Consider the following 17155-nt stretch of genomic DNA (forward strand, 5'->3'; position numbering starts at 1 on the left):
AGCAGACGAGCTCCTGTGTCTGTAACAAAATTAGCCTATGGTCCTACTTGTTGCCCAACAAGTCCATAGTGATGAAGTAAATACGATGTCATAACAGGAATTTAAATCAGTGAGTCAGCATCAACATGGTATATAGCTGGGCCCAGTTGTATCTGTGAAGTAGTTCAGGAAGGAGCAAAGGCCTCAGCTTAAATGGAGCTCCTGATTGATAATGGAGGCCCCCATCAAGGCTTCTCACAGCACTGGGGTCTTAAGAATACAGTCAGAACAATAGTTTTATTGTGCTGTTCCAGGTTGTTTTGATTAGGCACAGATCTCTTCAGCAGGGACGCATTTTACTCCCTCTCAAATAAACAGTCCATCACCATTTTATTCTTTATTCTCTATTCCCAGTTTTGCTGATTTTTTTTTCCATCCGTGTTTGGTAGTTTCATCCTTGCCAGTGACCCCAGTAAGTCAGCACATGTCTTTTCACTGTCTTTTCAGTTTTCACCCAAAGGGAGTTCCTGACTCTGCACTTTCAGTATTTTACATCTAGAAATTTGTCCTGTTATTATCCTATTAGTTTAGCCCAGGTTGAGGTTGGTCTGCTGACTTTTAGCCCTTCCCTTGTCTGCAGTATCTGGCAATTTCTCACGCTGTTGCCCTGTTGGGTTAACCCTGGACAGGTCTGGGTATCGGTATGCATACTTAACAAGTAATGAGTGTTACTGAAAGTGATGAACTTTGTACACGCTTAAAATTGTTAGATACATTGCATTGTATTTTACCGCACTGATAGCAGTAGCTTACTGTATGATAGAACTCTAGTATAGTGTCATCATTTGATCTCTGTCTTTAGGTGATTGTTCTTAATTTTTTATTTTTTAGTTTCAGGAATTAAAAAAAAAAGAAAGGAAAAAAAAAAAAGAATTACAATAGCCATTGCAGTGAGAGTTGTATAAAGTGGGAGTTGTATAAAAGTTTGGTATTTGGGGCATGTCTGTATTTCTGTTTCTGGGGTAAAGCAATTAAGTCACTTCATTCTGCAGAGCTGCTTGTAATCTATGAGTAGGGTACCTGTACACAGATGGTCTCCATCCCAAATATTGCAGCATGGCAACCTGCTGTGGCATACTTTGTTGTTTACTCATTAGAGTTCTTTTTTACAGTCCTTGTCAGTAACTAATGAAGCTATGTCAGACAGGCCTTCTGAGAAGTGCTAGTAGTTAACAAATGTTATTAATTCATTGCACAGCACAGAGCTCTGTGTTACAGAAAGGGCATGGTTTGTGGCTAAGGAGCAAAACGGAGACTTCAGGGACCTGAGTTCTCTTCTTAGCTCTGCTCTAGGCTTCCTGTCTGGTCTTGAGAGAGATTCACTGAATTTCTGTGGCTGTGATTTAGGGAAAAGGGCCTTGAATTATAGCTCTTGTCTGTTCTGTAAAGCAGGATAACAGCCCCCCTTACTGTTTTTCTTTAGTCTGCCAGTTATTTAGGTCTCAGTCCATAACCCTTCCAAAGTCTCTCCATTTACTTCAGTAGGATCTTAGGCCTTTAGAAAGAGTCAGGAATATCAGATCCTGAGCACGGACCTAACACAGTGGGGCCCAGATCCCAGTTGAGGTGTCTACTGTAGTAAAAATTACAGCAATACTGCTAACATGTGAGGGAGAGGAAGAGGTATATGGTGAATTTGCAAAAAACAGTAGCATATCCTATAAGCATACCCCCCCAAAATAATGCTTCCATAAATCTTCATTGGAGTGTGGATATTTGCCATTCAGTATTACCCACTTCAGAGACCAAATGTGACTCATTATTAAATTACTACAATCTGTGCTGATGTAGAAGCACCCCTGACACATCTCATTGTGAGTCATTTTTTCAGAGTAATTGCATTAGTAATAGCCGATTACACAGCAATCTTATGTTCCTACAAAATTAAGGTAATTACTGCAGCTAGAAACACATCCCTCTGTATTCTGTCCTAGCAAGGAGGCTGGTAAAAGGCAATGTAATGCTTCAATTCTTTGTAACAAGAGAAACATTAAGGTATAATTACATTATTTGGGTGGGGGAGGGGAAGTTTTCACATTTGGACAGAACATGGAAACAAAGTCATGGTTTTTAGCCACAAATTCCTGCTACCTAAAGGTAAAAATAAAAATAAAAATAAAATACTAATAATAATAAAAAAAGGATCTTTTGTGTTCATGTTAACCAGTATGGAGGAAATGTATTTGAAACAAGTGAATGAGGTTCTGTTCTGTACTTTGAAAATCATGGTTTTCTGTCTTTGAAGTAGATTCATTATGCAAAATGTGCATTTTTCTTTAAACTGGATGGTCCAGAGAAGCTGGTATGGATTTATTTTTACACTGAGGTAAATAGGTAAAAACTTGTTCACATGGCAGACCTCCTGAATACCAGCTTCTAATTAGTCTGTGTGCTACAGAATTTGTGTTTGAGTTTTTACCTTTCTTTGTGGCTTTGGGGAAAATATGAGGTTTCACGTTTTCTCTTATACAGTATTAGATATTTAATATAGCAGGTGAGGAACAATGGACAGGCCATTCCCTGTAAACTTAGCTAAGCAATTCAATCCTAAATAGTCTGGAAGGGTTACTGAAAAGCTGGTATTATGCAGCGTCAACATTCATAGACAAAGGGTGCCACTTGGTTGTTTGAGACCTGCAGCTTGGGTTGGTGATGCCTGATGCAAGTTCTGCCTGCAAATTTTACTTTCTCTTGCCTTAATATGTCATGTTTGAATCGCTCAGTGCAAGCTGATAGCCCTGGAGTAGGAGAGAGGTTAAAAAGAAAAAAAAAGTGGTGGAATATACAATGTAAAAATCTAAAAAGAATAACCTGGTGCTCCAAATTGCTTTGATTACAAAGCCCAGCAACTGAGTACAGATTGCTCAGTTAACACAACAGGTGGGAAAAGTGTCATTTTAAGCTAAATTCCTTTGATGCAAGCATCTTAGCAAATGTTGTATGTAGTTGTCATTTATTAGCAATATTTATGGTGAAAAAAGTGGCTCCTTTGAAATGACTAGAAATTAAATAGGGTCAAAATAACTACATCAAAAACAATTTATTTTATTAATTTATTTATTTTTAATGATGAGAAGTAATAGAAGAAAATATGATATCTCTCTGATATAGGACTTCTCCCAGCAGGACTGGGGACAATAGAAAACTACTTTAGTGTGGAGCTGTCCCTACTTACATGTTTCTCATTTTCATATCATTAATCCAGCCTCATTTCATTGCTTATCTTTTCTTTTATGCCTTGTTAAGAAGCCTATTAAGATTTACATACTGTCAAAAGAAGAAACAGGTCATTCATGAGAGATTCTGACTGCAGTGAGTATAATAATAATAATAATATTCAGAGGTTGCTGCAGGTCTGCCATGATTTGGAAGCTGTCAGTGCTAGTGCTGATATAATTATGGAGAGGGTATAGGTTATGTATTGTCAAAGTCTGGTAATAATATCTGAATTGTTAATAGAGCTCTGTTAGTCACCATTATTTGTAAAAATTAGAGTAGCAACAAAAACATTGGTATTTGAGATTATCAGATTTATTTATTTATTCATATTAAGGGGAATGCCATAGTTCTTCTCTGTCTCTAGGAGTAAGTTTATGTTGTTGATCATTTCTTTTGTTTGTTCCAATCGCATGTACACACACACACACATATATATATAGAGAGAGAGACATGGGCATGTGTATATATATACAATTTATATATTATGTACACTTTTTTTTTCTAGCTTTAGTAGAAATGCATAGGCATACATCTTTTTTTGGTCTCTTCTATGTTTTAACATTTTTCCTTCACTTAATAAATTTGTTTGAAAATCCTGAATTGAAAAATCCCAGCCTTAATCAATCTATTTTCCCTAAATTTAAGTTGGTGTACCAAACCAGGGAATAGGTCCTCTGCAGAGTATATAATTCCATGGAGTTAGAACTACCAACACCAGCAAACAATATTCCTGTTTTTCAAGGATTTTGCTTTTAATATGATGAAAAAAATCAACAAAGATGTAGCTATAACTAATACACACTTGTAAATTATGAATGTTTTTCTTTAAAAATTACTTTTTAAAATACATAGAAGTCCTCTAGATTAAGATTGTAATACCGTTCATCATTGTCAGAGGCATGTCTCCTGCCATCTAGTGATAAACGAGAGAAACAAGTCAGAAAAACTGTTCCAACACAGCATCCAGTGCAAGGCAACAGGCATAAATTGTATGAAAGAGACTGGGTCCAGACAGAGGAATTCTTGCCTTTCAGGTGCCGCTCTCACTTGTGTATGTACAATAGAGATGAATAACCCAGAATGTATCTTCCAATATCATAAAATGAGCAACAATTACAACATCCACATCCACCACACTTGCTTATTGACAGCTCCTTTTCATCTTCAGTGCACAATCACTACTTCGTCTGGTGTGATTTGGAGAAGAGTCTTGGTTTGCAGGCTGTACTTAGATTGCAGATGAGGTCAAGCTAACTATTTGTCTGAGGGTATTTTCAGACTGATGTATGGTGGGAAAGGAGTGGTACTTAGCTCCGAGGGGTCAGGATCTTTAGAAGTTATTATATTCCTCTGAATTGATTAAATTTTGTGAATTTGTGATATAGTTTCTCGTGAGGAAGTAGCAGGCACCATCAGCTATTTACAGATAGAAACATGAGATGGAATTCTTTGGCTAGGAAGCACTTATGAAAGCTAAGTTTGTAGATTATACGATCTTATGCAAGCTAGTAAACTAAAACTTAAGCTCCAAGTTTTTAGAAGAAGGGAACATCCATATGGTGCGTTTTGTTTGTTTGTTTGTTTTGTTTTTTTTTGTCATGTGGCTCTTGCGGCACTAGATTAATAATTCTGAACTACGCATTTTATTGCAGGGTTTTAAATGCCAGTTTTCATTATTTTTAAGGCTAGCTAGTGCTAGCCTTGCTTTAGCGATACTTAGAGGAATCTTCCTAGTAAGCAATCGTCTCATTATATTAAATAACCAGGCAAAGACAAGTGCTTGTAAGTAATAACTGAGAAGAATGTGAAGTTTTCTTCTGTTTGCCAACAGTATGTCACTGAGTAGGCAGCCCCTCTAAAAATACCTTTGAAAACAAGACATTTGAATTAATAATGTACTTGAAGAAGCAAGGCTTAATCGTCTACTCAGTGTCTTTGGATCTGCTTTAGAAACTGAGGACTACATCTGACCTACTCTTTTGACTTTAAGGGTTTATGTACAGTATTTCAAGAACATTTCACAGTGATTGATGGCCCAACAGTTACTGCTGTAATGCTACCTGCCCTTTGAGTTCCAATGTCTGAAGTCTGACTTGCTTAAGGAGTTTTATTCTAGGCTAAGACATTACTAGAATGACCTTTAAGTGGTTCAGCTTGAAATAAAAATATTTTTGAGGTGCACACACAATAGGCCTGAGGTAAATTTAACTGGTCACAGGATTATTCTTCAAAGAAGGATAATCTTGGGCTAGCATCGAGATGTCATAATGCCATATGCCAGTTGCCTCTCTCTCATTGGGACGATGAAAGGCAAGATGAGCAGCAACTGCTTCTTCCACAATTATTCCAGGCTTCCTCAACTACTCTTCAGGTCCAGAAAAAACAGGCAAATGCATTCCTATAAAGCAAAAACCTTGTTTAAATGTAATTTCCTATGGTGAGGCAGGAAAGTGTTATTTTCAAATCTGGTACCAGCTCAAGGCCTAAATGTATCAGTACACATGCTCTTTAGTTCTCAAACTGGTAATATTCTGACAAATTGAATCCGATGTTATTTTTTCTCTAGCAGTGATTACAGTGCTTTTTAGGCTTTGTTTTAACCAAATGATTTTCTTTATTATGTGTGTTCAATTACAATTTCAGAGAGTTACCAGGTAGGTGATAAATAAGTTACTGAAACTGTTCCAAGAAAAATGGGCAGTTTTACAACTATTTACCACTCTGAAACAGTGACTTCATCTGAAAAGACCCGATTGTTTTAATGACTTCACATCTTGCTTTAAAACTTTAAAGATATGCTGGTGTTTTGCTCTGCAATTCCAAACATTACTTTAAGCATATGCAAAATCCTGAACTTATATCTGAGCTGCTTTTAATTTCTATGTAAAACCTTTGCTTCCCTAAGAGCACAAGATTCATTCTGAGTCATCACACATAGCATTATGTTGTTTATAATGGCTAGTTGTAGATATTTATAGAAAACTGTGCGAGGAAAAAGGCATTTAAGGAAACAGACTTCTCTATCCTCTGAGTCTCAAGAGGTCACCAGTGTTAAAGAATGCATGTAGATAAGCAGGTTTAGTAATCAGACAGACTCCATCAGGGATTAGATTTTAATCTGTCCATATATTTGTTGTAGTCTTTTGTTCAATGAGCTCTTCAATGTGCTATGACAAAGTATTTCCATTAGCTTAACTTGACCTCGCTAACTTTTGCATTATGAGAAATGTACAAGTATTGTTCCATATTGACTTTTTCTCCCTATTTGTGATTTTGTAGAACTGTCAAATTTTAATAATCTGTTTATATTCCTTCTAAACAGAAGCTATCTGTTGTATTTAATTTCTCCTTCTAATGGAATCTACTCCATACTTGGCCTTCTCAGTACCTGTTCTACATCCACCATTTCCTTTGCTATAATGAGGTGACCAGACCTGCATAATGTTAAGCAGTGATAATCACATCAGAGATGTCTGCAATGCCACAGCAAATTCTTTTTTGTCTCCTCCTCCATTTTATTCCCCAGCAATCCACAAAGGTGTTAAGAACAAAACAGTTCAAATCTCCATATACATAACACATTCTTAAAGCATCAATTGTGAGGGAACGCTAAAGCTTAGGTTCAAGGGAGGACTACTGATATGAGTAGGTAAATACAGACACTTCAAAGAATCTTAATTTCAGGGGACATCACATTAATGCTTGTCACATTGAGAAATCCACTCCTTAGGGCTTCACAAACTTCTTTTTAAAAGTTAAGTCTATTGGTGGAAGTTAGTTACTTGAGCAAAAAGCAAGAGAATCTCTCAAAATTGGAGAGTGGTTGAGATTGGAAAGGACCTCTGGACGTCATCTGGTCCAACCTCCCTGCTAAAGGAGGGACACACACAGCAGGTTGCCCAGGACCACATCCAGGTGGCTTTTGAAGATCTCCAAAGAGGGAGACTCCACAGCCTTTGAGCAGCCTATGCCAGGGCTCCATCAACTGCACAGCACAGAAATGCTTCCTGATGTTTAGAGGGAAACTCTTGTGTTCCAGCTGGTGCCCATTGCCTCTGGTCCTGGCACTGGGCACCACTGAAAAGAGCCTTATTCTGTCCTCTCTGCACCCTCCCACAAGGTATTTATAGACATCGATCATATCCCCCTGAGCCTCCTCTTCTCCAGGATGAACAGTCCCAGCTCTCAGCCTCTCTTCATAGGGGGAATGCTCCCGTCCTTTAATCCACTCAATGGCTTTCCACTGGACTCTCTTCAGTATGTCCACAGGGAGCTTGTACTTGTACTGGGGAGCCCAGACCAATTACTGCAAGCGTGGCCTCACCAACACTGAGTAGAGGGGAAGGATCGCCTCTCTTGTCCCACTGGTGATAATTTGCCAGTTTAGTACAGGAAATCATCAGTTTTCTTTGCAGCAGTGGCACATGGCTGACTCATGTTCAACTTGGTGTCCACCAGGACTCCACTGATCACCACCCTTTGGGCCCAGCCACTCAGCCAGTTTTCTGTCCACTTCACTGACCATACAACAACAGCTGCATATGAGGATCTCATTCCAATAAGACAGCATTGAAGACCTTCCTAAAGTCTAGGTAGACAATATCCACTATTCTTTCCTCATTTACCAAGAAGTCTTATCATAGAAGCTTATCAAGTTGGTCAAGCATGACTTGCCTATTGGTGAATCCACACTTGCTACTCCAGATGATTTTCTTCTCCTTTGTGTGCCTGGAAATGGTTTCCAGGATTAGGTGCTCCATCACCTTCCCAGGGATCAAGGTGAGGCTCACTGGCCTGTAGTTCCCTGAGTCCTCCTTCTTGCCCTTCTTGAAGATAGGAGTGATGTCTGCTTTGCTGCAGTCTTTGGGCACTTCTCCCAGTGGCTGTGATCATTCGAAGGTTATCAAGAGAGGCCTGGCAATGACATCTGCCAGCTCCCATGGGTGCATCCCGTCAGGATCCACACACTTGTGTATGTCCGATTTGTTTAAGTATTCTCTGATTTGGTCCTCTTCCTCCAAGGGTTAATCTTCCTTGCTCCAGCCTCCCTGGCCTCTGGGACCTGGGATTTCCTGAAGGCCAGTATTGCTGGTAAAGACTGAGACAAAGAAGACAGCTTTTCTCAGTCTTTTTTTTTTTAATTATTATTATTACTTTCTTTTTTAATAATATCATAAAAGGGAATTGTTTTATTTTCAAGTTTGAACCAGAGAAAAGCATTGTAATTTCAGTTCCATCACTGCAGAAAACTTCACGTCTGATTTTTAACATTTTACACCATTTGTTTTGTCCATAGCTTGTAATGAGAAATAAGTAAGCATTTTGGAAACCAAGCTTTTTATTTTTTCCATGAACCAGTCTGGTCAAGCTATGAGATCTCTTCTGTTTCTAGTCTGGACTTTATTAATTAACTTATGTTTTCTTCTGTTACAACAGACTTTGAGAAGCACTCCTTTTAATGATTTGTCTGTCTCACTCCACTGATCTGTATGACGTGTTGTTAGGAAAAAAAACAAAACACACACACAAAACAAACAAACAAAAAACCCCTAACGCAGAGAGGTTTTAATGTTTATTAGTTCTTTGCACAATTTCATTTCAGGAAAGCCTTCCAATTTACTGAGGGTCACATCACGCACATAGTGTTTAATGTGCTATCTAAAATTTATTCTTTGAGGGAAAAAGTGAAAAGGTTCATTTGTATGTCTTTCAAGGTCATGGCTGAGATAACTCATTGCAAGAAATATCAGGGTCCCACATGTGAGCGTGCTGCTTCGATGACTATTAAATACCATGCTTGCTATAAAGGATAGAGGGGTAGGGTGACTTCTCCCTGAGGCGGTTAGCTTAAGCTATCCATTTGCTTTATAGACAGAAACCTGCACTGCACTAATGTGAATTGTATTGACAATGAAGTGAAATTAACTGTTCTCCCACATTTCAGAAAAGATGAACTCTAATGTACAAAATATCACTGTGTGCAGCGATGTACATCTTGCAAACAGTGAAAATAGGATCGCTTTCTATGTCTGGACTGCTGCATGTTAAATTCAGCATACCTTACATTTTCATTTTTCTGCTAGCAGATCTGCTAACACAGAAACAGTAATAAAAATGTTGGGAATACAGAAATAACTTTTCTTTCCCCAAAATGGTCTAGCTGAAGTTATAAAAATGAAAGAAAAAAATTAATTTTCCGCAGCTGGTCTGCTCATGCTTAGTGGCAATATGAATTCAGGAAATTTAGAAGAGAAAAATCATATCCCCAAGGGGAAACTTTGGTTCATTTTAACTAGCTAGAAGGATCTAGAGTTCCAGGAGCTGCATTATGGACAAGAAACATAAACAGACTGACCCAACTCTGTTGTGTAGAAGATTATTGTGTGTGTCTGCTGATCAGTTGTTCTTTTTTGTTTGATTTTTTATTTTTTTAAATTGAACAAACCCAGGATGATATTTCATGAACTAATCCCCAAAGTGATGAAGTCTGGTCTCCGACTTTCCTATATTATGGGTGATAAAAAGAGTTTTCAAGTACTGTGCTGCTTCTTAAGGGAGGAATAATGTAGGTTTGGAAGCAGCTGTTACTGGTATTATAAGGTGATGTGATAGCAAGAAACACTGGAGAGTATTTTGCATAAATCTAGCATGAGTTAGCTCATTAAAACTACAGCCAATTTACAGCTATGAAGATCATGGAGCTCTCTATTAACTCAAGCATCTTTCTCAAATCAGTGAAATACTTATCTGTCCATGTTCTGTTTCACTACATATCACATCAAAACTAGGCACAATCAGCTTTCATATTCATTCTGGTCAGACTCAGACTCCACTGAAATCAGCAAGTTTCTCACTGGCATCAATCTTGATAAAGGCCTCTGATTTTCAAACTCTATCTGTTGTGCCAGCTCTCATGGTTTTCCCTGAAGTCGTGTCTGCTGGAACCATCAGATTGGGTAAAATCTTTTATATGTATTTTTAAACAACTTTTGGCTTTCATGACTGTGGAGGATATGATGAAAAGTGTAACTTGCTGTGTTCTCTCTAAAGGAAGGATCTAGAATACCACACCAAGTTTATTTATTTTTAATTTAATTTCTTTTTAACAAAAGTCATGTTTGTGTATGCAGTATACGTACTACATATATGTAGTGGCTGGAACAATAACTTTTGATTAGGGTTAGCAATAAATTGGTTTATTTGATATCTAAGCTGCCAAATCCTGGAAAGTAGGATAGTGATGATTCCCTCTGTGTTAACTGTCTCTTGCTTTCAGTTTAGCAGCAGGCTATAATTTTCTTTGTCCTTCTCTGTAAACACAGAAGTACTTTCTCTTTTTGGCTCTTGCGTTCTTTCCTAGTTGTGAACTCTTTCTCACTGCAGACCTTTTCCTTCACGAACACCCCACCCCCATCTTTTTTTTTTTCCCCAAATTTCAGATATTTAAACTACTGAAGTAGCAAAAATGTGTTGTTTGTTTGTTTTTCTGTATAAATACTTTTCCCTTGCCTTGCGATAATTTGCTCCTGAGAATTTAATAGTGTTCGTTACTGCTTGCTTGCTATCTACTGCCCTTTATGCCTTAGAGAGTATCCACAAGTAACTCCACTTACCAGATCCCAGGGGAGCCCAATACCGTTATTCTGCTTGGTCTTCTGCTTCCTCTTGTTAGAGGAGTGGTTGCTTTTACCTTTGCTACCTTCTAACTGTCCCTCTCGAGCTGTATCAACCTGAACCACCTGCTCCACCTGCTATTATTTTTTTCCCCTTTTGAAATTGAAGTCAATCTCCATGCTGTCTAGCTGTCTGATGGATTGTCATGTGTTTTGCCATGATTATCAGGTATAGGCCTCAATACTATAGTGTTCAATCTTTTAAATGCTTCAGTGAGGTACTGCAGAAAGTCCACTGTCCTTGACCAATAGTTTTTTTTAACGTCCTACTATATCACAACTCCCTTTCTCTTCCTGGGCTTGCTTTAAAAAAGTTTTCCACTCACCTCCTGCGGAGTTTCAGGAGCAGACAGATGAACTCTTGTTACAGACAGTCCGAAATCTCCTTTTTTTCTTTCCCATCTTTTCCTAAGCAAACTGAAGCAATCTCTAACAATTTGCTCAAACAAGCGCTGATAATGTAATATCAGTTGTAGCTTTGATCTTTTATTAATAATTTAATCCCATTCACATCCACCTCACACACTAATGCTAGCCTAATTGTTAAAGAGAATTGGCAGGCTTTTCCCCTGCGCCCGCTCATTAATCCTTTTCTGCCTACTTCAGCTCAGTCCTCTTTTGATACTCTTAATGCTGGATTGACTGGATTTTGATTATCTCTCCACGGTAAATACAAAAGGAGTATCAGATGAATTATGACAAATTAAGATGTAACTTTCTAAATTGGTTTCTGTGAACTAGCTATTTCAGAAGATCTGTATTGTGATGACCATTCAGGACAATAAGCACTCTAATAACACTAATAATGCAACAGAATATGAAATGTATTCACTGCACAGAAGAAAGATGTGGCATTTGCCTATGCTGCTTATGTAAAGAAAGAGCTGAGGGGGCACCCACAGCTCTTTTAATCTCTGTCAGAATGATCCTTGAAGAGCTGTTAATCTTTTCCAGGTAGACTATCATGAGTATGTATGGCCATAGTGAGGAATAGAAAGCAGGCAGCTCTGCACATTTGGATTCTGCATTCATCTGTGTACAGCACTGATTTCTGGGGACAGCGCTAATTCTGCTTATTCCTCTTTAGCATACTGCAGGACCATGCTGAAATCCTTGGTCTGAGAAGCAGGTCCAATTGGCTTGTGAGGTGTAGATGTCTCTGTACAGCATTCCATTGCACAATGCTGACAAAATTTTAGTGTAACAGGAGGTCAGGATCCCCTCAGAATGCCAGGGACCAGAAAGTACCTCCCCAACAGCTCCTGGGGATTTGGCTGCTTAGATGTGGCACAGGCACTCGCATGAATAGCAGATGGTTTTTGAGTTTGATCCCTGTGGTAAAGAATGTGTGAGGAGCACTTATTAACCATGAATTGGACAGCTAGAAGATAAGTGAAAAATTAATCACGATACAATCATTTAATTATCACAGATAATTGATGCAGTCATTCAACTTCATTTGGTCAAGTTTAAAAGGCCTGACTTATGAGTGTTTTTCTCTTATTGCTTCTCACTGAAACATAAGTAAAGCATCCAGACAATCACTGTACAAGATTTTTGTGTTTTTTATTACCCGCCTTTATTCCACTGATATCTTTAATTTTTGTCATTCTGATACAGAGACAAAATTTTGACAATTTTCAGTAGATATGACATTTAGCCACTGCATTTCTCTCTAATAGTAAACATGCAATGCTTTATTGGTTGTTTTCACTTCCTAGTTTGTAAAGACTCTACTGGCGTTTGTAATTACAATTCTAAGTAAATGAAACATTTGTATTGTTTAAAATCTAATGCATGGGTTTGCTCAAGTAGAGCAACATTACCACCTTGTGGCTATTTGCTATCACACTCAGACGAACAGGACTTCGTATTGATTGCAATGTCTTCTCCTAAACTGGCAGCCGTATCTGCTTTATAGATGTTCTTTGTTTTCACCAGAACACACAAACGTTAGGGTGCTAAGACATTAAGAAAAACCAACCCTAACACATTTTACAAATTGCTTCCTCAAAGGAGGAAAAAAAAAAAAAACAACAAAAAACTATAACCCTTGACCCTGCAAATACTTGAACCTTTTCTTCTGGGAACCCTTACCATGTTTCCTTCAAATTTCAGCAAGTTGTGGTTATTTGGCTTTAAGAACAGAATCCAGCAGAGCGTTGTGAGAGAGGACACAGTAACTTGAATTATAAAGCCTGCAATAGCAAAGGGAAAAATTATTCCTGTGTCCATCTGTGGTGGTTTTACTCAGCTGGGCAGCTGAGCTCCACCACAACTGCTCTCTCACTCCCTATCCTCAAAGGAAAAGGGGGAGAAAACATAATAACGGAAAAGGTTCAAGAGTTGAGGTAAGAACAGGGAGATCACTCAACAATTATTGTCACAGGCAAAACAGACTCAGCATAGGGAGATTAAAGAAATTTATTACCTATCACTAACAAGCTAGAGCAATCAGAAACTAAAAAAAAAAAAAAAATTTTCCCTATCTACCCTCTTCTATGTTCTCCCCCTGAGTGGCACAGGGCAATGGGGGCTGTGGTCAGTCCCTGACACTTCGTCTCCACCGCTCCTTCACGGTCACTCTGCCCCTGCTCCTGCGTGGGCTCCTCTCCACGGGCTGCAGCTCCGGCCCGGGGCCTGCTCCTGCGGGGGCTCCCCATGGGCCGCAGCCTCCTCCAGGCCACATCCACCTGCTCCACCGGGGGCTCCTCCACGGGCTGCAGCGTGGAGATCTGCTCCATGTGGGACCCGTGGGCTGCAGGGGGACAGCCTGCTCCACCAGGGGCCTCTCCACAGGCCGCAGGGGAACTGCTGCTGCCTGCCTGGAGCACCTCCTGCCCTCCTGCTGCACTGACCCTGGGGACTACACGGCTGGGTCTCACTCCTCTCTCCCAGCTACAGGTTAGTTTGCTTGTTTGATTTTTCATTTATTAAATCTGCTCTCACAGAGGTACAACCAACATAACCAACATGGCTTCTTGGCTCAGCTCTGGGCAGTGGCGGGTCCCTTTGGAGCCGGCTGGAACTGGCCCGTAACTAACATGGTGCAGCTGCTGGATTCTCCTCACAGAGGCCACCCCTGCAGCCCCCTGCTACCAAAACCTTGCCATGTAAACCCAATGCGCCATTGTCAATCAAAAAAAGAAAAGTGCTAAGTAGAAAAGGCAGAAGGAAAATTCTAGTTCTATATCAGAAAATGCTTTCTGATAGTGAAGGACAGTGAAGCGCTCACTGACTAGTTTCTTGTAGGGATTGTGGAACCTTTAATTCTGGAAACCTTAAAAGCAAGAACTCTTCAGATATGGTTTACAAGTAGCTGTCCTGTCCAAGAATATTATGAGTTGAGGGATTATTACACTTGCAAGCAGAAAAAATAAGTCATTCTCTGAGGAATTCCTGATGTTCCCTGTTGGTTATTTGACTTTTGTCAAATAACATGGTTTGTTTGTTTTGTTTTGTTTATTTATATTTATGTCAGGAAAGGATATGAAGATAGAAGTAAACTCTTGTCATGCAAGAACTGAATTATAGAAGTTTTATCTAGAATTTTTCCATAGAATTCTTCTTTTTCCTTGAATAAATAACTAAGGCTACAGCTACCAAAGCAAGGAGAGAGAATTACCAGAGACCATCTTCTTCATTAAAGCCATAGAGATCATCTCATGACACAACTGTAGTAGAGGCACAATATCTCTTCTCTTTCTAACACCAGCATGTCTCTTCAAGATTTCTCTTTGGCTCACTTAAAAAAAACAACAACAACAACAACAACAACAACAACAGTCAGCACCAAGGTCAGAAAAAAAATAAAAATAAAAATCACTGCAGTCTAAAGCTTATATGTGGCTCTGCTGTTGAAAGAACTATCCAGAAACCACAGGTATGGCCATCTGCTGTTGTTGGTTCCCAAAATCCTGGCAGGAGAGAGTGTCTTAAAATTTCAACTATGGTGGCATGCCTCTGTTCAGAAAACAAAACAAAACAAAAAAAAAATGATTTAGGTAGCAACATGAAGCATTCTGTTTAACAGTTGTTCTAACTCACCTCTGCTCTTATATTACCTTTTTGGGCTGGCTTTTCTGGTATAAATCCATGTTGTTTCCCAGAAACAAGTAAATTATTTCAGTTTGTACCAGTCCAGACTTTGGCCTTTTAGCTCAGCAGCACTGAGCTACCAAGCTCTTTTTCAAATAATGTTTCCAAACTGATGATGCAGTCATCAAAGCTTTTAAAGCCCTGTGAGCTGCAAATGCTATTGGGATATGTGAGGAATTCATGGCTGACTTAGAACCCTATTTATGAATACTGCCTCAGAGCTAGCATATTGAACAGAAAATGTTCCCAGGAAAATATGGTGTGCTCCCTCTGTGATTTTGCAGGGAGGTGGCACGAGGGAGTTTAGAAGCAAAGTGCCATGATACTAGCGAAAGATGAAAGATTTACATATACGGTGTATCAACCCCAGGCAGCACTGCACAGGCTGTGAGGTCTCCTCCTTGGAAATCTCCAAAAGCCACCTGGATGTGGTCCTGTGCAACCTGCTCTGGGTAGCCCTGCTTGAGCAGGGATATTGGACCAGGTGACTCCAGAGGTCTCTTCCAACCTTCAGTTGAAACCTTAAGCATTCTGTGATTCTTTGATTCTGTGAATCCTATATGGTTTTGATTTTTCTGAAAAAAAAGTATTTCAAGTCTGTCTGCAGATGTGATGCCGTTCTGAGTTTACAAAAGGTAAGATGTCAAAAAGGATATATATTTTTTTTTCCACAGAGAAAAACAGCCTTTCTATGTATCTGAGGAAAAGAATAATGCCTATACATAATAGTTACTACTAATCATAAAAGTGTTAAATCTGGTTCCCTTAAGCCAAGAATATTTGGCTTGTCAATGCTGTCACAAATATGACTCACTGGTAATCGGTGTGCGTTATGCCGGTAGATACGTAGAGTGGTGAGAAGGATACTAAAATAATGGTTAATAAAACTAAATTTTTATGTTTAATCAAACTTAGTTTTGGAAATAAGTGTTTGAGAGCAATGATGAGAGAGAAAGTAGTCTATAATGTGCACTGAAAAAAGGAATTTAAATGAAAATGGTACCAAAAAGGCAAAGAAAATGTAAATATTTTGGGGAAAAAAAGTCATCTAGTCTGAACTATATAAAATTATTTAGGATTTTATGGATATGAGGACATTTCTAAATAATACACAGCTATGGTATCACTTCTTTAATGGTTTGAATCAGATGGTTCTGAAGGCACAAAATGACAACGATTTAATGAACAATCTACGTTGCAGAAGACAGGATGTAGAAGAACTGTTTACTGAGTAAGGATTACTATAGGTTTTACTTCTGAAATTGTATCTAGTATAAGATATGAAATTTACAAAATGAGATTTTGTTTATAAAATTGCTCCAGTAGATGGGTCAGATCTTAACTGGTATAAATAAACCTACTTCAAAGTCACCAGTATTGCTATGCTAAATTTCAGTAGGTCAGATTGGCACTAATATGTCGACTTTGTAGAAATGCATTTTTAAACATTAACTAAATAGGTAACCAGCGTAAAAGCCAAGCAGGCACAATTTGCAAAAGTGTGCTTAGAATAGTAATACAAAAATGTAATGCTTAGCTTTGAAAAAACTGATTTTTTTTTTCTGTCTGCTTCTGCTGATTTTCTAAGTGTTTGGACCTGGGCTCATCCTGCTTAATTTGAAGAAGCTAGCAAAAATACCTAATTTAAAAGGTACTCTGAATTCAGAGCCTGGACTTACCCTTTTAGCTAGCTGAGAGCAGAATGTGATTCAGATCTTCACTTAGCAGAGCTGCCCTCAATCACTTTAAGTGCTTAAAAGTGTGCTTAAAGCACTTAAAGTGCTTAAAGTGTGTATACAGTTCTCATGCAAAGTTTTGGAGTCTACATTGTGTAGGGTTTTAGTAGCTGCAGAAATCAGCTGGTGTGAAATCCACTGAAAAGAAATGATTCCTGAATATAATATTTTTTAGAACAGGAATTCAAGGGGAATAAGACTTCCCTCTGAAACTGCAGAAGGAGCTTAGGAAAGCACGACATAATTCTGAAATCAGAATAAATAGCAAGGAATGAATATTTGTTCTACAGACGTGGCATAGGAACTTATATTGACTTAAAGGACCAAAGTTTCACTTTTAAATCTGAAATACTACCTTTAAGATTGAAGCAATCCATTTTGAACTAGTTA

Source organism: Anser brachyrhynchus (genome assembly GCF_964034855.1).
Source record: "Anser brachyrhynchus genome assembly, chromosome: 5".
Classification (NCBI taxonomy): domain Eukaryota; kingdom Metazoa; phylum Chordata; class Aves; order Anseriformes; family Anatidae; genus Anser; species Anser brachyrhynchus.